Source organism: Pteropus medius, unplaced genomic scaffold (assembly GCF_902729225.1).
Source record: "Pteropus medius unplaced genomic scaffold, Ma_sr-lr_union100, whole genome shotgun sequence".
In the NCBI taxonomy this organism is placed as follows: Eukaryota; Metazoa; Chordata; class Mammalia; order Chiroptera; family Pteropodidae; genus Pteropus; species Pteropus medius.
Window position 1 is genome coordinate 54,319,542 of NW_024349800.1, and position 21,726 is coordinate 54,341,267.

General features: G+C 53.8%; 1 long non-coding RNA gene across 1 annotated transcript; it reads left to right on the plus strand.

The window, feature by feature from the left end:
* Nucleotides 1–256: 256 nt before the first annotated feature.
* LOC120621915 (uncharacterized) lies at nucleotides 257–12,615 on the plus strand. Its single transcript, XR_005658342.1, has 4 exons — nucleotides 257–1,150; nucleotides 5,537–6,118; nucleotides 11,298–11,468; nucleotides 12,138–12,615. It is a non-coding gene; the product is annotated as an uncharacterized LOC120621915 (long non-coding RNA).
* The last annotated feature ends 9,111 nt before the right edge of the window (nucleotides 12,616–21,726 follow it).

A 21,726-nucleotide genomic window follows, 5' to 3' on the forward strand; every position in this document is an offset into this window, starting at 1 on the left:
CAGGGGGCCCCTGCAGAACAGCATCTTGGCAGCTCCAGCGGTCATGGCCTCACCCCGCTGGCCCTTGAGAGAGCCTCAAGCCAGCCGGATACAGAGTGAGCAGACATATGGTGTGCGCAGTCCCCCAGGCCCTCAGCTTCCCACCCTTTGTTAGCAAAAACACATTCCTGAAGCCAGCGTGACTCAGGTTTCAGGAATGTGCAGTCAGATCCCCCCTCTTGGGGGTCAAATTCCTCATCCTAAGGTGGGCAGCTAGCTGGCCAGGCCTAGCAGCCCTGGAGGGCCTCTGCTGCTTCCAGTGTCTGAGCTGCTGTGTCAGGGGTCCGGGCTGGCTCTGAGGGGACAGCCTCTTACAGTTGCAACCTCTCAGTTCTGTTTCTCCCTTTCACACCCCCAGAGCCTGACGGTGTTGGGGTGGGGGGAGGTACCGGGGTGGAGGGAGTCCTCAGGGACCCAATTCCATATTCAGATTCAGGGCTCGGATCGCTGGAGCGGGCTGGCTGAGTCAGCAGGGTGGGAGGCCAGAAGCAGAACCGTGGTGGGGACAGCACCCCAGTCCTTCCCTAGCCCAGCCCCCAAGCAGTGGGAGACACATGTCTCTCTCTTGCCTCCCAGCATAACCCTCCGGATGCTGGCCGCTGTCAGGATGCAGCCCACCCTTGGCCAGGGATGCTCTGGGGCTACAGCTCTGTATCATTATTCGATGCCACCAAGAAATTAAATAGGAAATCTCTTAAAATCACAGAAGAAACCCCCATTTGATGTGTGTGACTGTGGCCTTTTGCTCAAGGAGCAAAACACTAGTTAACCCTAACTCTGTGAGCAGGTACCAAATACGGAAAGAGTCGAAAACCCCAAGTAATGGAATGCAGATAAAAAACACAGGACCTTTGGCCTGAAACAGGGACATGGGCAGCTTGGCAGGGGTCCCGTCCTGGAACTCGACACAGTTACTCGCCGTCACCATATATGGAACAGTGTGCAGCTTGGGTCCAAAGAGCGACCTGCCTCCCAGCCACCCTCAGGCAGGTCAGAGACCTTGACCTCTCCGGCACAGCCTGACATGCACTTGCAGTGCTGGGCCCCAGGTGCCATGAGAGACAAGGCAGGCAGACCTCAGCTAGAGTGTGGTCCACCCCTCCTGTTAGAGGTGAGCCCACCTCCTCCCACCATGGAAGATGATATGGGGCTGCTGTCCCCTCCTTGCTCCTTGGCCGAAGTTGACCAATCAGATCCTTCTACCTGGGCCTTTGAATCTGGAGGGAGTGATGCCAGGCTTCAGAGGAAGGCTGGAAGGACTGGAGAAGCCAGCAGTGTCCATCCAGGGGTAGCAGGTTTTAGCACGCTGTCCCATGGGGGACACTGTCCAACTGTGCTCACCTCCTTGGTTCCTGCCTGTTCCCAGCCTGGTTCTCCAGCCCTCCTGATAATCTCGTGAGCTACCCAATATCCTCCCATTAATTTTTTTCTAAGTAAGTTAGCGAAAGCTAATTTCTGCGGTTTGCATATGAAGGCCAAGGCCTGGGGTGGGACAGAGCTTGGCTCAGGACAGCTCAGAGGGGTTATCCATAATGTCAGGGCCCCGCCTTTGATGCTATATGACTTTTCTAGAATCTTTGCTTGTTTAGGGCATGAGCAGAGGCTGGTGATGGCTGCGGGTCTTGGGTCCGGGTGGAGGAGGTGGCTCTGGGAGCTCTCAAATTCGGCTAAGAGTGGCAGGTAGGCCAGAATATGAGGGAACATTGAGACGAGCCCAGGGTCCAGGGTCTGGTGAGGGACTCACGGCTGGGACTCCTCCTCAGTCTGGTCAGAGCAAGCAAGTACCCCAGCAGCCCCCAACACCAACCCGCAGCTTGACACGCACAGAGGGATCCAAGAGCCGGGGCCTGGCAGACAGAAGTACTCAACGGGGAGGTGCTCAGGCAGCTGAGCAGCAGACGCACATTCAAGGGCTCACGCCTACCCAGGCCCCCCGCTCCCAGTGCCTTGTCTCTCAGTGGGTCACGGAGGCCTGGAGTGGGGGCTGCCAGGGCAGCAGCACAGGGGCCAGAGGTGCTGACCCTTCCAAGGGTCCCTGACGGGTCTGACCCCAACATAGTTGGTGCTTGTTCCTGTTTGACAGTGTCCCTCCCTGGAGCAGGATGAGCCGAGTCCGGCGGGCTGAGGTCACGTCTGCCAAGTGACAATCCTCCCACTGTGCCTGTGGGGACATACAGCACCCTCCCAGCTGCTCATGAGCTGACCTCTTAGGTGCCTGTGAAAGCCAAGTGGAGACGGGGTAGGCGGCGAGTATGGCAGGGGCAGAGAAAGAGGCTACAATGTAAAAGTCTGACATGGAAAGAGAGAAAGGCTGATCCCCGGGGCCTCTCAGCTGGAAATGGAGAAATGCAACGGCCATCCCAGGGTACCCCCAGAGCCCGCCGCTGCCCCCTTCCCCTGCCTCACTTACTTGTGCTGCTTGAGAGGCCAGGCCTCCCCACACCTCTCTCTCAGCCTCCTGACAAGCACTCCAGCGGCCCTGTCAGCCCTGACCACCCGCCCCCCCAGCCCTGCACTCGGAAGGCAGAGTCTCCCAGGGCCGTTCTGTGCCACCTGAGGTGTCATCTCCTCAGCAGACAGGGAACCTGTCCTTCCGGAGGCCAGTCAGGCAGTGTAGTGACAGACACTAGGGCGGCCCCATGACTCCCACCCTGTGTTTAGTATAATTCCTTCCCCTTGGGAGTAGGTGGGACCTGTGACTGGTTCCTAGCCGACAGATGATGGCAAAGGTGAAGAGATTTTGCAGGTGTCATTAAGATCCGAAATCAGTTGATTTCGAGTTAATCAAAATAGAAATAATTCTATGTGGGCCTGGTTTAATCAAGTGAAAGTCTTTCCTGGTTGAGAGCCTTTTTGACAGCTTGATAGAGAATCGGCTCTGTTGAGAAAGCCCACCTGGCAAAGAACCACAGGTGGCTTCTAAGGTCTGGGGGTGGCTTCCAGCTAACGGCAAAAGAGCTGAGCCTCAGTCATACAGCTGCAAGGAAGTGCATGAGCTTGGAGGCAGATCTTCCCCACATTAACCTCTAGATGAGCATACTGCCCAGCTCACACCTGATTACAGTCTCATGTGACCCTGAGCAAAAGACCCAACTAAGCCGTGCCTACATTCCTGACCCATAGAAACTATCAGATGATAAAGATGTGTTGTTTCAAGTTGCTAAGTTGGTAGTAATTTATTCCACAACAAGATAAAACTAGTGCCAGCTGTAAGGTGGAAGGGTTGGGATGTCAGGCTGAAGCTTGGAAAGGGAGTGGGGTATCTTGCCTTCTTCAGGGTCAGAGACTTGATTCCAAGCCCCCATAGGGCCACAGTCAGCAGCTGGACAGTGTGGGCTCCGGGCTGGGAGGCCAGGGCTGGGCTAGGGATGAAGGCCTGGGTTTCTAGGTTTCGCTGATAAAGGCCTACGTGCTGGGGAAGGGCGTTGCCAGGAGGACATGCCTGACCCGGGCTGGCATCTGTGTGGGACACTTACCTGGGGGTGGGTCCTTCGCAGTGGTATCCTGAGGCTGGCCCGGTACCCTCGGGGAAAGCTCGGCAGGAGCGGAGTTCCTGTGCGCCAGTCTATGCACACTGAACTTGCAAAATGCTCGTCAGTAAAACCTGCCACGTTGCTTGTCACTCTCCCTCCGGTGTTCACCCCAATCAGCAGCTTCTGAGGGTTCCCTTTCCCCACATCCTTGCTGGCACTCGATATTATCTATCCTGGTAATTTCTGCCAGCCTCATGGGTGTAAAATAGTGTCTCCTTGTTTAAATTTGCGTCTCTCTAATAACTAGTGAGGTTGACAACCTTTTCATAAACTTATTAGTCATTCATGCCTCCCTTTTTGTGATTTCTCCTTAAGTCTTTTGATTCCTCTCAAACAATAATTTTTTGTTCTTTTCCCCTTGAGGTATCCAAGGACCCCCAGCTTGGTCCAAACCACGGCAGACGCTCAGCCCTCCCGTCCTTATTGCCCAGCTCCACTCAGCTCCGGCCACCAAGCCCTGTGACTTCTGCTCCAGCTCCTCAGGTCTCTGTCACCACATGTGGCGGAGAGCTCAGGACGCTTCTATCTTAGATAAGGGTCTAGTGCTCCTAGACTAGAGATGATAGAAACAGATGTATAGCTATCTTGCCTGTGGATCCACAACTTTTTTACTGGATTTTTTTTTTTTGCCAGGGCAAAGAGTGAGAAGATCTGCCGTGTCCCAGGCTTGGCCCTGGTCCCATATCAGGGGCATTCTTAGGGCGCTTGTTGGGGGGGCGGGGGGGCAGGGTGCGGGTGACTAGATATCAATTTTCCTCTCGTCGCAGGGACCCAGGCAGCCTGGTGGACCCCAATCCCCCAGAAGGACTACAGTTACTAGAACCCAGGAGAAAACACAAATGGCCCCATTGAGCCTGCAGTGCCAGCGGGGGCTTCCGGGCAAACAATGACCCTCTATGTCTGGCTTCTCCTGAGGGCCGGAAGCCCCTGGTGCGTGGCCCACCGATGAGTCATGCAGGATATCTCCTGGGCCTGCTTTGTTGTGCCTGAGGCTCTCTCTCAGCTCAGCCTGAAATGGCAGATGATCTCATCAGCTGTCCTGGGGAAGCCCTGTCGCTGGACAGTCCCGGGAAGCTCACCGCCCACTGATGGCCTAGAGTCCAGGTCCCCTGACCTTGAGAGACTTCCTGGAGGCGGGGGGAGGGTGCTGGGCAGAGAGAGCCAGCCAGCAGAAGACCCTGGCTCACGGAGTCCAGGGAAACCCCCATTTTGTTCCCTCCAGATACAACATGTGTGTGGTGTCTGTTCAGCCTCAGCTGTGTCCTGTGGAGTTTCCTGACTCAAGAGAAACCCCAGACAAGTGAATTAGGAGTGTCCCCAAGGGGAGCTGACCTGAGCCTGGCAGGAAGCCCAAGGCTGGGTTGGCCGCCAAACCTGGATTCGCCTATGAAGCCTGGGAGGGAACAAGGGCTGGACTTTCCACTTGGCTGAAGTCAAGAGAAATTTCAGAAACAGAAAACCATGTGGTACTGAGGCCATTTCAGTTCTGGGAACTTGGGCAGTGCTGTTATTGTCATTGGTTATAGCTGTCCCCAACCTTTTTGGCACCAGGGACCAGTGCTCCTATGAGAACCTAATGCCTGATGATCTGGAGTGGAGCTGAGGCGGTGATGCTAGCGCTGGGAGCGGCTGCAAACACTGCAGAGAGATGAAGCTTTGCTGGCTCGCCCCCCACTCACCTCCTGCTGTGCGGCTTGGTCTGTAGCGAGGCAGGGGGTGGGGGAAGGCGGGGTAGGGACCCCTGATTTAAAGTATCCCTGCTGGTTGGAACGGAGTATGGCTCCAGAGTCACACGACCACACACCCACTAGCTGTGTGGCCTCGAGCAAGTCACTCTATCTTTCTGGGCCTCAGTTTCCTCCTCTACGAAATGGACGGGTGGATTGGCCATGAGCGGTTGAGGTGCCCAGCTCACGGCTGGTCTTCTCTAACGGTAGTTCCCTCTCTTCCTTTCATTCCCCCAGAGCTTTGAAGGGGCTCTTGGTTGGGCTTCTATTCTGGTTCAGCTCCCAGAGACTCACAGCCTGAACGTGTCCCTTGGGAACGTCCCTTTCCTCCGGACTCAGGTGATGGGTTGGTCCACCTGCCAGAGCCTCTGGGAGAGGAATCGCCCCAGTTGTCTGAGGCCCAGGAATGACGTCATTGCTGCCTTCTGCTGGGAGTGCACATCTGGATGGTTACCATGGTGAATGATTGCTCAGAGGACAGTCTGGAGAGAAACACTCTTGGATGGAAAGTCCAGGTCCACAGGGCCCAGGGGAGAGGAGCCGGGAGCCCAGGGCTCAGCCCTAGGAACCACTGAGACCAAGGCCCATCCTGCAGAGATCGTACTCATCCTACCGCCAAGGGCAGCCTTGGAGCAGCCTGGTCCTGGGCAAGAGAAGCCATTCTCAGTGGGCCGCCTCCCCAACCTCGTCCTGCAGCGCTGCCAGGGCTGTGGGAGCTCTGCACCTGAGCCTTCTTCCTGTGCCCCATGCCAGGAGTCAGCAAGTCTTCCAGAGGGAAATTGTGCATTCTGAGGGGTCCATTCAGAGGTTCCCAGCCTGGTGAGTCCACATGAGAAACTGAACCTGTTACCATGGCTTTTGCAAGTCCATGGTCACCCCTGGCCACAAAGCACCCACTGTGAAGGGAGGTGAAGAGTCACACTGGAGAGGTTTGAAGGAAGAGGCCACACTGGGGCAGGGCCTAGAACTGTCCTGCAAGTGTTTCTGATATGGCCAGTGCGTGTTACTGACCTGCGTTCCGCAGTCTCTGGAAGGCCCGTCCCCACCTGCCAACCAAATCCCGCTTTATGTTCTTTCTCCAGTGCTTATCACGGGGCTCAGCCCACAGTCGTGAGTGTGTGCTCCGCACTGTGAGTGACAACAGGGCCTCTTACCCTGCCTGAGTCAGCAGTAGACACTCCATTACAGCGTTACGGCCAAATGTGCACGTACTTAGGTGTAGATACAGATAAGATACACGTGTGCTTATTTCAAGTCTCTAACCCCAGATTCATGTCCTCTCCTGCACCAGATATATTTCCTCTCTGATGTCCTTGTTCTGGGCTAGCCCTGAGCAGCCTCTCAGCTGAGCTCGACCCACTTGGAGTCTGTCAGCAAATCCACACATACACCGTCCACACACTTCCTGCAACTGCCGGGGCCCAAATTCAAGTTCAAATTCTCAGGATCCTCCCAACTTCCCTGCAGCCTCACCTGGGCCCCTAGAACAGTCTACCTTCCAGACGCAGCTTCAAGCCAGTCTTACCCACTGCCCACCCCTTAGCACCCCTGTGACGTGGCCCCGCCTTGTCTTCTAGCCTCTCTAACATACACCCTCTGCTCTGAGCCCGCTGGCCTCTCTGCGGCCCCTGCACAGTCCCTGTTCGTTCCCAGGGCCTCCACCTGACTCCTCTGTGCCTGCCACGTTCTCTTCTCCCTCTTGCCCAGCCCGTCAAACCCCTGCCACCTTCTAGCCCTCAGCTCAGCCCTCAGTCACCTCATATTACCCTCTCTCACCAATATAGGCTCCGTGACTCTGCCCTCCTCTGCAGTCCCGTGAGCCCCATTATTACACAGAGTTGGCCTAATTCGTGTAATTATGAACACCTACTGTGTGCAGGACACAAATCCAAATAGGCCCCCAGAGTCAGACCGGCCATGACCTGGCCAAATGTGGACTCTGAACATAAAGCCCTCTGGCATCAGCATTGCTGCAGAGTTGGGGCCTTTAGGAACACTTGAGTGACATGTGAGTCCAGCCCTGGCTTTCCTCTGGAGTGGTCGCATCTGGAACAAGAGCAGCTGTCCAGACACTGGAGACCCCAGGCAAACTGGTGCAGGGAATTCCTGGGAGTCACCCTGGACATCCCAGTAGGAAAAGTTCTATTAGTGGGAATTCTGACCCCTTGTCCTTTTACGCTAAACAAAAGGAAATGACTGGTGTTTTTTGGTTTTTAGAAAGCAGCTGCTTCTACACAGAACAGAAACAGAAACTTGGGCCTGCATTGTCCCCTGCGTGATGAGTTCTGCTTCCCAAATGGCGGGGGAGGCCCAAGAAACAGTGTGTGCTCCGTATCATGCATCAGTTTCCATTTCTGTTGTGGAATAAAAAATCCCCAGATCGTGGCGTGTGCCGCAGACTCACACCGAGAGCACCATTTAAGGCCTCCCCGCCCGCAGAATATCAGAAGCAGCGGTGATTACGGGCACCCACTATCTGTCAGGCACTTCACAATACTGTGAGGTAGGGAATAACTTCCAAGAGAAGGTCATATGGCCAGAAAGTGTCAGAGCCTTTAAAATCAGGCCCGAGTCTCAGACCAGTGGGGATGCAAGAAGGCAAAACATGGACAATGTGACTCCAGTAACAGGAGAATCTGGGCAAGGAGGGCTTCTCGGAGGAGGTGAGGTTCCAGCTGGTTCTCTGAGTACAAAAGAAGAGGAAGAACCAGCAGAATCCAGGTAGAAGGAAGAACATGAGCAAAGATGGAGGGAGAGAAGCCCGGCTGAAAGGAAGATGGGGTGGGATGGATCTGGGCCCCGCCCAAGTCACCTGTTAGGAACTTCACGGGCATCTCTATCTTTTCATGAGCAGCCCCTCCTTGAGCACAGGTCTGGGGGCCTAATAGTCAGTCACACCTTAAATAAATTCCTCAACTGCTCCTGTCCTCCCTGGGCGGGTGGCCCTGAGGGAGGCACTGGCACAGAGGCTACAGAGCAGTCGGGGACCAGGGCCCGTGTGGAAGGGCCCAGGCCCACAGGCGCCAGGCCTGAGGATAAACAATGCCAGGGCTCTGAGGCCCAAGGCGAGGCCCCGAGCCTGGAGAACAGAACAGAGAGGAGGAATGACTTGGCTTCCTCGCCAGTGCCCTGCCCCTCGCCTGGTGCTGTGGTGGGGCCTCCAAGGATGCCGAAAGAGGGGCTCGCTACCTTTGAGGACCTGCAAGGAGAGAGCCGTGTGTCTGGGGACCAGGGCTCCTGGCAGCCGGGACCTGTGTGTTGAGTCTGGACAACAACTTGGAGCGCAGAGCTGAACAAAGAGGGAGCTGGCATTTGTTGGCCTTTTCTGACTTTGAGTCCACTGATGGCTGAAAATAAGCCCAAACGGCTTTGGACTAGAGCTCCAGCTGCGGGGTTGACACTGTAGGGTCCCTGTGCTTCCTGCCCCCAGCGTGGCGTCTCCGGGCTGCAGAACTGGGCCACGTAGACATTCCCCCAGGACCCTTACCCTTGGAATGTGTCCTCCAGCTCAGCATAGGCATCTTTTGGTAGTGTGGATGGCTGCTGAACCAACCCCCAGAACCCACTGTTCCGGAAGTCCCTGACAAACCAAAACACTCTTCCAATAACATGGGGCTGATGAGGGGGTGCGAAAGAGCCGGCGGGGCCTTTGTCCTTAGGCATCCAGACACTTACATTTTCCACATTAATGAGCAGGGAAATGGCTCTTTTTATGCCAGTAATAACAACCACCACCCCCTCCACGTTCTCATTTAATCCTGGCAAAAAGCCAAACAGGATCAATGGTAGCATCCCATCACAGAGATGAGGGGATTGAGGTTCCAAGAGGCCCCATGACTTCCCTATAGTGCCAGCATTAGTAAACCCCAAAGCTGAGACTCGAACCCAGTGCATGAACTTTTTTCTAGTCCAGCTCGGGGGAGTCGGCTGTACCCATCCAGGGCCAGGATTGACCTGAAGGGTCCTGCCTGGTTCCTTGAGCTTCTCGATGCAGAATCAGTCAGATAAAGAAACAGACTGTTTTGTGAGGTGACCAGGAGGCCAGCCTTGCCCAGAACTGACTGCCTTGAGTGCTGTTGCACAAAGGTCAGGTGCCAGCTGAGGGGGCTGGTCAAGGACGTCAGCCCAGGCCGTCCGTGTTCTCTGTTTATAACTACATATTTTCCCAGCCACACAGCATTTATATCTTCCTGCTGATGCCCTGGCCTATTGGGGCCTGGGAATGACATCTCAAACACTCCCTTCCCTCTCCAAAGCCAGCTAAGCCATGCTCGCTAAGCCTAGGGCCCTTTGCAGTAGTAGGAATGACATAGGACAGGGCAAATTTCCCTGAGTGGTGGGGAGCTTGAGCCCTGCAGAGGTAGGGGAGAGAGAGACAGAGAGAGAGGAAGAGAAACAGAGAGACAGAGACAGACAGACAGACAGAAACAGAGACAGAGACAGACAAACAGAGAGGACAGACATAGACAGAGAGAGGAGAGAGAGAGAGAGACAGAGACAGACAAGAACAAGTGAGAGACAAAAACAGAGACAGAGAAATAGAGACAGAGACAGAGATGAGACAAACAGAGAGACAGAGAGACAGAGACAGAGAGAGGGAGGGAGAGAGAGAGAGAGTTAGTTCTTGGCTGAGCACAAGAAAAAATTCAAACACTTGCCAGAGTTAGACTCAAAAGGAAAGTGTGTTAGAGAAGAGGTAATGCTCCATAGACAGAGCGTAGACCCCTTTCAGAGGCAGAGAGTGAAAGAGGCCGAGAGAGACTCAGAGGGACAGAGAGAGACAGAGACAATGACAGTGAGAGGGACAGAGAAAAGACGCTGAGAGGGACTCCAAGTGTTCCAGGAATTCAACTTATAAACATATATATTCAATTTATAAACTGGTTCTTCATTTCTGTGAGTTACAGTTTAAAGACTTTGTTTACCCATTTTCCTTGGATATGGCCCTACAGTGAGAAAGGATAAGAGCATGTAGGGTGGAAAGGTAAGAATATGTAGCGTGAAACACCTGCAGGCAATCCCCAGCCTTTGATCCGCAGGTTCCCCGTGATTTTAGCCATAGGGGATGAATGATTTTATTTTGCATAGGGCTCGACTTAAAGAATGCTTTCCCTTCAGGGTATGGGGAAATGGTTTGTTAGCAATCCCAGCAGAAATCTGCCTTTGCTCTGCAGGCTTCCTTGTGGTCCGGCTGCAGGGCTGATCAGCATTATTCCAGTCTCTGAATATAGCTCGATTTAACATTTTAGTTCTCTTGCCTCCTCCCTACATTAGGAAGAAGGTAGCAATGAATAAACCACTTGCAGATCATTAGCAGTTGACTGTATCTCCTCCTACATCATAAGATTTTCATGGGCTAATATTTTTAGCAGAAAAAGAAAAATTGCTGAACTCATAAATTGTGATTTTTGTAGATTCAACTATTTCCGAAGCTCATTGCTGGAATAACTAAGAGCTTCTTCTTTGATTAAGGCCATTTAGCAAATGGAATTCTAACAGGCTTGCTTGAGACTCCCAAGCCTTGCAGCTTATACCAAGAAGTTGTGTGTGACAGCACTTCCGTCTGGCAGATGGCCTCACTGGAATGCACTCAGAAGTCTGGGGAATGGAGGCATAAACAGAAGCACAATTAATCAGTGCAATTGTTTTCCCTGCTGTGAACATGACATTCTTCTGGATTTGGGAGGGCAAAACGCACAGGAAGGACCTGGCTTTGCATTCTTCGGGGCATTCTTCGGGGCATTCAAAACCACGTCGAGTGAATAATATGCTTTGATTTCTGACATCGGTCTCAATGCTCACTTTTCCTCTGTTTGCAAACTCTTGACGTGCAGTACAGTAAAGCCCTCAGCTCTCCAGGGAACAAAGTGCTGTGTTCCCTGAGAAGCAAGAAGTCACAGGCTTTGACCGGAGGCTCTCAGGAATCTGGGCTTTGCTAATTGTTTTTTTGTTTGTTTGTTTTTTTAATGTGAAAATGACTTGTTTTTGTTCCTTGCAGACCAGAAGAAAACAACTTAGCCAATAGCGGAACAGGAAGGGGAAACCCATTAGCTCCTTACCGAGTTAACTACAGGGTGTTGTGGATTTGGCGCCTTTGGAACTGCTGGTCTAACCTGAACTAGTCCTGTTTTATGAAGCTCTGGATCTTGGGATTTCCGTCCACAAAATGGTGACTCAAAACCTGCTGAATGATATGGGTTTCAGGATTTAGTTGAAGGAGTGAGAGGGGTTGTGCTCTCCCTGGGAAGATTAAGTTGCAAAGCACACCTCCTGGAGAGACCCCAGGCACTGAGGGTGGGGGTGGGGTGTCCCAGGGTTGAGGAGGGGAGTTTTCTGTGGGAAGGATGATCTTGGGGAGGGCCAGACAGAACCCCAGTTGTGCTGGGCCTCTCTTCCTCTTGACCTCGGGCCCAGAGCACTTTGAGGCAAGGTTTCTCCTCCTCAAGTGTCCAGCCTCCCAAACTGCCTCTCCCACCATGCACCTGGCTGGCATCAGGAGGGAGGGGCCTGATCACTCAGTTTCATATTAAGCTTCAGGAACTGGGGTTGGAGGGAGGTGTTTGCATGTTCACCCACACACCTAACACTATGAAGCCAACACTGGGAGAGAGGCTTACAGGCGGGACCGTCTTTCTATGTAGGGCTTGGGAAGTGAGGGAATAGGGCAGAAGCTGGCCAGGATGCTGTTCCTGGTGAGACAGCTCTAAATATGGTGAGCCCCTAGGATAGGGACCTGCCGGGGCCTCTGCTTGCTACCCTGTAGTAGTTTCTTATGATTGCTGTAACAAATTGTCATATGCCTAGTGGTTTAAAACAACAGAAATTTATTCTCTCACAGTTCTGAAGGCCAGAAGCCCCACATCCGTTTCACTGGGCCGAAATCAAGGTATTGGCAGGCCTGTTCACTCCGAAGGCACTGAAAGAGAATCTCTTCCTTTCCTCTTGTACGTTTTGGTGACTCCCAGCATTCCTTGGTTTGTGGCTGTGTCACTCTAATCTCTGCCTTCCTTTTCACATGGCCTTCTCTGCATATGTGTCAGCTCTTCTCCTTTCTCATATAAGGACACCAGCCACGGGACAGGGCCCGCCCCGAATGCATAATGGTCTCATGTTGAATATCCTAAAAAACCTACGTCTGCAGAGACCCTATTTCCAGATAAGATCACTGTCACAGAAGCTAGGACTTAGGCATCTTTTGGGGGATGAAGAGGAATTTTCCACTCAAATGGCTAACCTTTTAATCAGCTCTTTGTTCTGCTTCTGTAGACTTGCTTGCAGCATAGGCCGAAGGGCAGGGCGATCTCGAGATCAACTGAAGACTCATCTTCCCCTTTGCTTGTTCTGTCTAGATAACAGATGTATTGCCTAAGTTCCTGTCTGAAAATCTCATGCTCTGTAGCTGCCGGTAGCCCATAGCAACTCCCACGCTCTATAACTACCTGAGGACAAATTAACCAATCAGCCCATGCCAACTGTAACTGCACGGATAAGCCCTATAAAAGTAAGGCTACCCCTGAGCTTGGGGCCCAGATCTTCAGAGCCCTAGCAACTCTGGGACCGCCAGCATAATAAACCTGAGTTCTCCAACTCTCCAAGTGGTGCTTGGTTTCTTGCCGGTCTGATTTTTCTGCAACAGAGGTACAATCCAACCTACTACAGTAACACTTACAGCTTCCAGGGTTTGGAACCTGATGTTTTGGGGGGATGTTATTCTGCCCACCACATCCCCTATGATTTAGTGACCACCAGTGGGCTCTGGCCCTGGGGATCGTGCAGTCAAGGATGTGCCAGAGGACAAGCCGGCTGCCCCTTGAGGCATGGCAGGAAGCAGAGGCACAGGGGGTGGGGGGAAGGAGCAGGGCATCTACTGAAGACCTTCTATGTTCCAGGTACTTTTCTTCATTATTGCATTTAATCCTCCTAATAATTCTGACCATTTACAGATGGGGCTACTGAGGCTCAAAGAGCATTAGTAGCCTGACCTAGATGTCACAGCTACTAAATGTTGGAACCAGAATAAGGATACGGGCTGGTGGGAGGACAAGATCTTTGTTTTTTTGTTTTGTTTTGTTTTGTTTTAGTTTTTTGGTTGTTTTGTGTGTGTGTGTGTGTGTGTGTGTGTGTGTGTGGGGGTTTTGGGGGTATTTGGGGGCGGGTTTGCAACATCTCTCCTCATAACAAACTTGGAAATCACAGGCACGGGGTGGAGGAGATACGGTATGGGGAGATAATTTCAAAGTCATAGGGCTACACCAAGACCTGAATCAGCCTTTGCAGCCCCGTGGCCTCAACCATAGATGGGGGGAGCAGCAAGAGGGGCTTTGGGTGGGAACCGAGGTATTCAAAAAAAAAAAAATTCATGACATTTGTTAAAGAACAATAAGACAGACTTTATTCAGGGGGACTATCAAAATAAGTATAGAGACCACTGCAGTGGGGTAGAGCGTGAGCTCGACTCCAAATCCAAGAGTAAGTAGGGACGTACAGCCAAGAACTGGGGAGGAGTCAGTGGATAGAAAATGACTAAGAGGACACATCAGAGGTTATGGGGTTCTGGATAAAACAAACTAATAAGATTCTTGCTGAAGCAGGCCGGGGTGGTCACTTGTCACCTGGGGGATGAGGAACCCACCAGATACCAAGAGTTGGGGATTCTGGCTAAAATGATATAGCGAGATTCCTGCTAAAATTAGACAACACAGAGATAAACACGGAAGCCCAAAAACCAAGGCCCAGTTGAGACGATAATTCAGGAGAGCCTGGCTAGAGTTGGGTCAAGGAGAGAATCTTAGCAGAGGACTGTGGCCCCAACCTGGAAATATCGGTGTTTTGAGCTGGAAGAAAGTCACCAAGCCTGGAAAGGAAGGGCCCAATGGGGACCACGTAAGAAGCTGGCAGCAGAGCCAGGCCTGAGCTGTGTGCTTCCTGGACCTCCCCCGGGGGCAGGCACTGCTCCTCAGGGAACCGGCTTTGGGGAGGAATGAGCCCTGGCTGTGAAATCAGAAGTCCAGACTCGGTCCCGGTCCTGGCTCCATCAGCTCTGTGCCTTTGGCAGATGGCTTAACCCCTCTGAGCCTGGACTGCTTGGAAGTCAGATGAGGAGAGAGTGGAGCAGGCACTCCGGGGTCTGTGAAGTGCTCACAAGTCTGCAGTCCTAGTAAGAGTGGATGTCACTTAGTTATCTGTGTTCTCTGTCCCAGTCTCCAGGGAGTGGCACTTGGGGTGGCGGCAGTTTCCATTTCAGGCTCATGAAAGACACCTGCTCTCATGGATGTCCGCCTCCAGCTTTGCCTGGGGACCCACAGGCGTAGCAGGGTTCAGCACACCTGGGGCACTCCTGCTGGCTCCAGAGAAAGACACCCTCGAGAAGTTCTAGGGAAACGGGGCCCAGGGCATGATCACACCTGTCCCTGCAGCCAGAACAAGGGTCCCGCCGGGTCTGGGGGTGGGTGGGGGCAGGGGTGGAGGAGAGGAAGCAGGGCGGGAGGGCGCTTCCCTTTCTTCTCCTCAGTCCTAGAGGCTCCAGGCATTCTGTTTTTTTCCCCAATCCATGGCGCCAGTCCCAGTTTGGCAAACGACCCTTGGAGAGACCAGGGCAATGAAGCTGGAATAGCTCAGGCTCAGGAAAACGGCACAAAGGCAGACAATCTGGGGAGGGTTCAGCAGGAAGAGATGGAAACGGGCCGGGCCGCTGAGCGGGCCTCGGGCTCCAGGAGTCTGGGAGTCCTGGGTGACCCTGGGCTCAGGCAGTACAGAAGGGGACCCAAAGGTGGAGAAACACAAGGGGGCAGGGGAAGGGGCAGGCCTGAGAGAAGGGGTGCAGCCTGAGGAAGGGGCGTCACGTGCGAAGGGCTGAGGAACAGCTTTCAATGGAGTCAGGCCGTAGTTTTGTCTTTTTCTTTGTTAGGGGGCAGTGATTCCTGTTTGTCCTGACCTGAGGTCACGTAGCAGACGTCGAGCCCCTGCCGCGTGCAGGACCTGGGCTGTGGGAAAGCGGGGGGACAGGGGACAGGGTCCTAGCTCCTGGAACCTGGACCTTCCCCACTGACCCCGCTGCTCCTGTTTCAGCTCAGGTGAGCCCAGTCTCACCTTGAATTCTGCAACCCCTCCTAGCCTTCCTGTGGCTCTTTAGGGTGAAATCCAAGCCCTCAGCGGCCATCTTGGGCCGTCCATGGTATGCCCCGCCGCCCTCCTGGTCCTACCTCCCCCAAGCCCTCCATCTCAGAGAGCTACTGGAGTCCAAGCCTCCAGGCCTTTGTCTACCTTGCCCCCTTTCTGAAACACTATTTCTTCTCTCCTTCCCCAGCAGAATCTTCCTAACCTCTGGGGACTCAGCACAGGCATTGCCTCCTCCGGGAAGCCTACCTTGCTCTCTCAGCCTGGGCAGCCCCCAAACACCCTCCATGGCCAGCCTGAAATTACCGTAAGGTGATGAGACATGTACCCATCTCCCTCTCACCATCTTGAGCCCCCAAAGCCACAGTGGAGCTTCTTTGCATCTTTACCCACCCGGGACCAAGCTGGGCCACACTTAGGGCAGGTATCCAGAGAGTATTTCCAGATGAGTGAGCCCAAGAGCTCAGGGTCAGTGACCTGCAGGTGACATTTCAGAGGCGGTGGAATGGAAGATTGATGTTCCACATGCTCTTGGGTCCATAAAGCTGGAAAAGCACATACCTTCGGGTCATGATGTAATGCTTCAAAACGGAAGCTGGACTCCAGAATCAGGAGTCTCAGCCAGAAAGCGAGGAGAAAACCCCCTTTCCAAAGCTGCCATGTGAGGCAGGAACTGGAGTGAGAACAGGCTCTGGGTGTCGAGAGCCCTGGAGGATTTCGAGACCAGGGAGTAAGGGTGTGATTCGGAAGGGCAGGGACAGCCCTTCTCATGAAAAGGCCAATTTTTGGCTGGTCTCCCTCAGGCGGAGGCCTGAAAGCCTTGGGCAGACTCGTCCTTAAAAACAAAATTGAGGCTCCTGGCCCCAGGGAGAAAAGGTGTAAGGGGCAGGGGACAGCACCGCCTGTCATCCTCTTCTGAACGTAGAGGGAAAGAGTGGTGAGGGGGAATGGGGCATGCGGCAGGGTTTAGGGGGTGTGTTGAGTTTGGCTTCTTGGCCTCTTTAAAGCTTCGTTCCCCCGTCTGGCCTGAGACTTCAGACACAGGCAGAGTTGGGCCAGTGGCTGGAAGATAACGGGCCCTCTCTAGGGTCAGCAGACTCAAGAGGGGCTTCAGGGACCCAGGGGGCTGTGGCCAGGAATGACATAGTTGGTGGGCTTACGAGAAGGGCGGCCAAGTAAAACACAGGTTAAATTTGAGTTTCAGCTGAATGAATAATTTTTCTAGTCTAAGTATGTCCCAAATATTGCATGGGACATATTCGGACTAAAACAATTATTTGTTGTTCATTGAGATTCTAATTCAGGTGGATGTGCTGTGTTTTTATTTGGCAAATCTGGCCACGCTATTTAGGAGTCAGCCTGGCCTGAAGGCAGCATGGCCCATAGAGCCCATAACAGAAAAACAAACACCGCCAGCAGCAGCTTGCACAGAGAAACAATACATGTAACTTCCTGAGAACACATTATTGTCTGAAGGTGGAAGTCTGTGATTTTGAAGGAAAAAACAAAATTTTCGGCTAAGGAAGAATGAGTCACAAGGAGGATGAAAATGTTTCTCTGGCTTTGAGGTTGGGTAAACACAGGTCCCCTTTCTACCTCCTTCCATTCATTCGGCTTCCCTTGGCAAGGCCCAGACTGGCAGGGCTGAGCAGGGCTGGGCCCTGACTCTAAGTCTACCAAGAACCCTACCAACCATGCCACTCCTGGCCACCAGCCCTTTGGGCCCCTGAGGCCCTTCTTGATTCCCAACCACTGGCCCAGCTCCTGTGCCCCTGGAGGTGGGTGCCTGTGCCCCTGGAGGTGGGTGCTGGGCTGCAGGCCCAACTGCGGGTTTAGGTTTAGAGCAGCCAAGAAGGCTTCTTAGGTGTTAAGGCAGGCAGGCACTGAGCCAGGTGTAAAGAGGCCACGGTGTGTCCCCAAAGAGGTCTCAGCCCTGAGCTCTGGGGCTCAGAGCTGAGAGAGGCCACCTTGTCCTATCTCCCCATCAGCAGGGGACTCTGAGAAAAGCAAGGTCTCTCTGTCCTGTCCTTCCCCCAGCACAAGGCCTTGGCTGTCCCACTGAGTGTAGAGTGGATGTCGCCCTGGCAACTGCCAGCCCCAGGCCTGGGGAAAGGCTGCCACAGACAGGAGAGATGCTCGCAGGGTAGCCAGGCCTGGAGACTCCCAGTGTGGCTGCGGCTTCCTCCCTCGCCCTTTGTCTAGTCTGCACGGCAGCAGAGTGCTCGCTAAAACCCAAAAGTCCGATCGCAAGGCTCCTCTGCTCAAAACCCCTACAGGGGTGCCCATCTCACCCAGAGCGAGCCCACACTCTGTCCCCATGACCGCCTGACCTCAGCTCCTAGAGGCCTCCCACTGCCGATTCTGCTCTCCCGCTGGGCCCTGCACAAGCAGGGCTTCATACTTGCCATCCTTTTTCTGGAAAGCTCTACCCCACCAGGCTCATCCCTTTCAAGTCTCCTCTCAAACACCTCCCTGCCTGACCTCCCGACACTTAAGATTACAATCCCCTTCCCCACGCACCCAGCACCAACTTCCCCTCCCTCCTTAACATGCCTCGCCTTCTATAATTTCCTGAGGTTTGGGCTCACTGTCCGACTCCTCACTAGAATGCAAGCCCCGAGAGGACATCTGCTCCGGGGACAGTCGGGGCAGCCAGCAGGCGCGGCGGGGCGGGGGCGGGGGCTGATGCTGATGCCGCTCACCAGCCCTGGAGGAGCAGGTCAGGTGAGGCCTGGATCCGTGGCTGCCCTGGGGCTGACTGTGCAAAGGAACACCAGGGACCCCCTTGTCGCCTTTGACTGAGGAGGGGAGCCCGGACATGTCTTCAGGATAGAGTTCAAGGACCCAGGGGGAGGGTGGCCAAGTAAAATACAGGGTAGAATTCAACATTTTGGAGGCTCTTTTGTGGGAGCTTCTGTCAGTGGGGTACTCTTCTCTTCTCTTTCCGAAGCTGCCGCAAACTTGGGGTGAGGTCCCACTGGCATGGAAGGGATACTTGGGGTCCTGAAGAGGGAAGCCCAGCCTCCCCCAGAGACAGGAAGTAAGGACAGGGTCACAGGTCAGGAAGTGACCTTTCTAACTTGGGATCGGTCTTGTCCTGGCAAACTAAGCACAAAGCCAGCCTCTCCTTGTCTGCGGGAGGCCGTCTAGCCCCACACATTCCAGGCATTCTTTGGGGTCCTTGTGGCGGAGGTCCCTGTCTAGGGGGAAGTCAGGCTTTGTGCAGTGAGGAAGCAGCTGACTGACTGCAGACCCCTTGTTTGGCTGCCAGCACCTCCTGCCTTTCGCGGGCCCCACTGTCTGGGGTGAGGGCGGGGGTGGGGGAGAGGTCCCTGGGGCCGGTGCCTTTCTGCCACCCTTTGCAGTTCTCTGCTGAGCCTGGCCTCAGGCGGTCTCGTAAGGATCAGGTTGAAGGTAAGGTCAAGTGCCCCACACTTCTGCCCCTCATTCCAGAATCAGCAAGCTCAGTGGGATGTGGCTTGACCTGTGGAGAGGACGTGAACCCAGGGGTCACCCACAACAGTTTGAATTTCAGCACTGCCACTGACTAAGGAGGTGGCCTTCTCCCAGTGAAGTCAGCTCTTCAAATCTTAGTTTTGTCATCTGTAAAATGAGCTAATAATATTCACCAGATAATGTTATCGAGAGGATTAGATGAACGTACGTGATGGTGCCCAGGGCGGTTTTCAGCACAAGCCAGCATCCAATAATTGTGAATTCTATGGTATCAGAGATTCTGAGAGAGAGACGGAGCAGGAGAAACAATTGTTGCCTGTACAGGGTAAAGGGGCAGTTAGAAGGCCCCCAGGGAGAGAAAAGGGAAGCCTGGGAAAGGTGCCTGTGCTGGGGCACAGGCATGTTCGGGGGGCCCCGTTCCACCTCATCTTCCTGGGCCAAGAGCTGAGGGTACATGAGGCCCCGTGTGGCTCCAAGAACACGTGGGCACCTGGGGCAGGAACGCAGAGAGCTGGGGGCTTAACCTGCTCTGATCCACATGCTCCAGACCCCTGCACAGTGCAGGGGCTGGGCTGGAAAGGAGGGGACTCGGCTGCCCAAGGAGATCAGCCTGAGCAATCTGTGACTCTCTGAGAGCTCGCCACAGGCACGGTGGGGGCCACAGAGGTTGAGCGGCACGTGGCAGTCAGTGACAGGAAGCAGCTTCAACTCAACCACGGAGAGGATAAGTCTGCCCACCATGGGAAGGCCTCCCTGCACAGTGAGCTTCCAGTCAGCAGCGGGATGGGGCAGAGCTGCTGAGTGTGGCCTGGGAGTGGCAGAGTGTCCCCATCCTGGGAAACAGTCCCCATCTAGCCCTGAGGACTCAGATTTCCTGGAGGGGCGGCAGGAGCATTTCCTATTCTGCATGACCTTGGCGAGTTTGTTAAGCTTTCTTCATTAGTCAAATAGGATCCTCATAACCACGGGAGCCCAGCGGCAATGCCTGCAGAGGAGCTTGCACAGAGCTCCCATCTTTTCCATAGAAGCCCTGCTTTTGAGGCCGAGCACCCTAGTGCAAACTGGGGCTCTGCGTCCCGCTTACCACGTGGCCTCCAGCACGTCTCTTTCTGGGCTACCTTCTCTCCCTCTACATCCTGAGAGGAGTGACAAAACTCTTCCTGCTTTGGCCTGCTTGGTGGCTTTGGCTTGTCCCCAAAGGGTCTTGCTCCATGCAGGTGGAGCAGGGTCAGAGGCCTCACATTCATCTTCCGACGGGATGACTACAGATGGTATGGACGTGCTCTAGCTGCAGGGGGTGCTGGGAGGGTCCCAGCAGGCTGGTGCCCACTGCTGCCCATTTTTTGCGTGTCCTAGGCTGAAGATGCCTGCCGGGGTCAAGTGTATGACCCACTCGGAGGGCCTGTTAAAACACAGATTCCTCACGGCTGCCATTTGTCAGCACAGGTCTAGAGTAACCCAGCTCAGAGGGCCCACAGAGGTTGTCATTGTGTAGGTGGGGGAAAGGTTCAGAGAGGGATCAGAACCTGCCTGAGGTTCCTCAGTGAGTCAGTTACAGGGTGGGGCCAGAACAATGTCTTTGGGCTCTGAGGCCTGTGTTTTTCCCTCTGCATCGTACTGCATACCGGCATGCACCTGGGCCCCTGGCCTTACCTCTGTCTCTCCTTGGATGCTGTAGCTCTGCAGATTCAGAGTTCACTAGAGTCTCAGGAGCCAGCTGGATATGAGTACCACACTCAGCTATACAAGACACTGGAGATGTGCCCCCAAAGAGTGCTGTATGTAACAGTAAGAACTGGCCACCGACTGGGAATAGCCACGTTAGGCTGTATGCACACCATGCTGGACACGACGCACTTGAGAATTCACCACCATAAGGATTTAAGGTTAATTGAAGCCATAAGGGGAGGGGAGCTAATCCAATGGGATTAGTGTCATTATAAGAAGTGACACCAGAGGGCTTGCTGGAGCTCACTCTCTGCCCTGTGAGAACACAGCAAGAAGGCAGCCAGAAAGAGGGCTCTCCCCAGAAGCCAGCACTTGATCTGAAACTTGCAGCCTTCAGAACTGTGAGGAAATAAATTCCTGTCATTCGAGCCACCCGGTCTATGGTGTGGTTTTATGGCAGTCCAAGCTGACTGAGACTCAGGGGCAATTGGTTTAACTTTAAGAAGCTAGAGGAGAACCAGCCACATTCCGTAAGCGTTGTTGTCCACCTCCTCCAGGAAGCTGGGGAAGCACTCTCCAGCTCCACAGTAGCACTGACTGGGCAGAAGATCCATCAGCCTTCAACTCCATAGCCAAGGACATTGCAAGACTCAAAAAGCACCAGAGGGCCTGGCCCTAACATAGGCAAGCGCAATCAGTGTGTGGGCAGGATAGTGGGACGGCAAGAGATTTAAAGGGGATGATGAAAGCCACGTGGAGAGAGGAAACAGAGATGCGAAGAAGGATAAGGAAGACGTGCAGAGAAGCTTAAGACTTGGACCCAAACAAGTCTGGCCTCAAAGCCCATAGTGCTCCGCTACCCACCAAACTCTTTCTTGAGACCCTTGTGGGTCCCACGACAGAGTCTGGATTTGATGCCACAGGCCTGAGGTTTGAAGCATTTCAGATAAGCAGGTTTCTGTGACCATATTTCTGTTTCAGAAAGATCTCTCTGCTATTCATGGGGATGGTAGATTGTAGGAAAGACCAGAGGTATAGGACCAACTAGGAGGCAACAGATGAGAAGTTCAAGGGCTGGGATTGGGTCACTGGCAATGGGGACGGAGAGGAGAGGACAGAGAATAAAGACATGTAGGAAGTGGAATTGGCGGAACTAATCTCAGAGTCCTGGAATTTATAGAACTGCA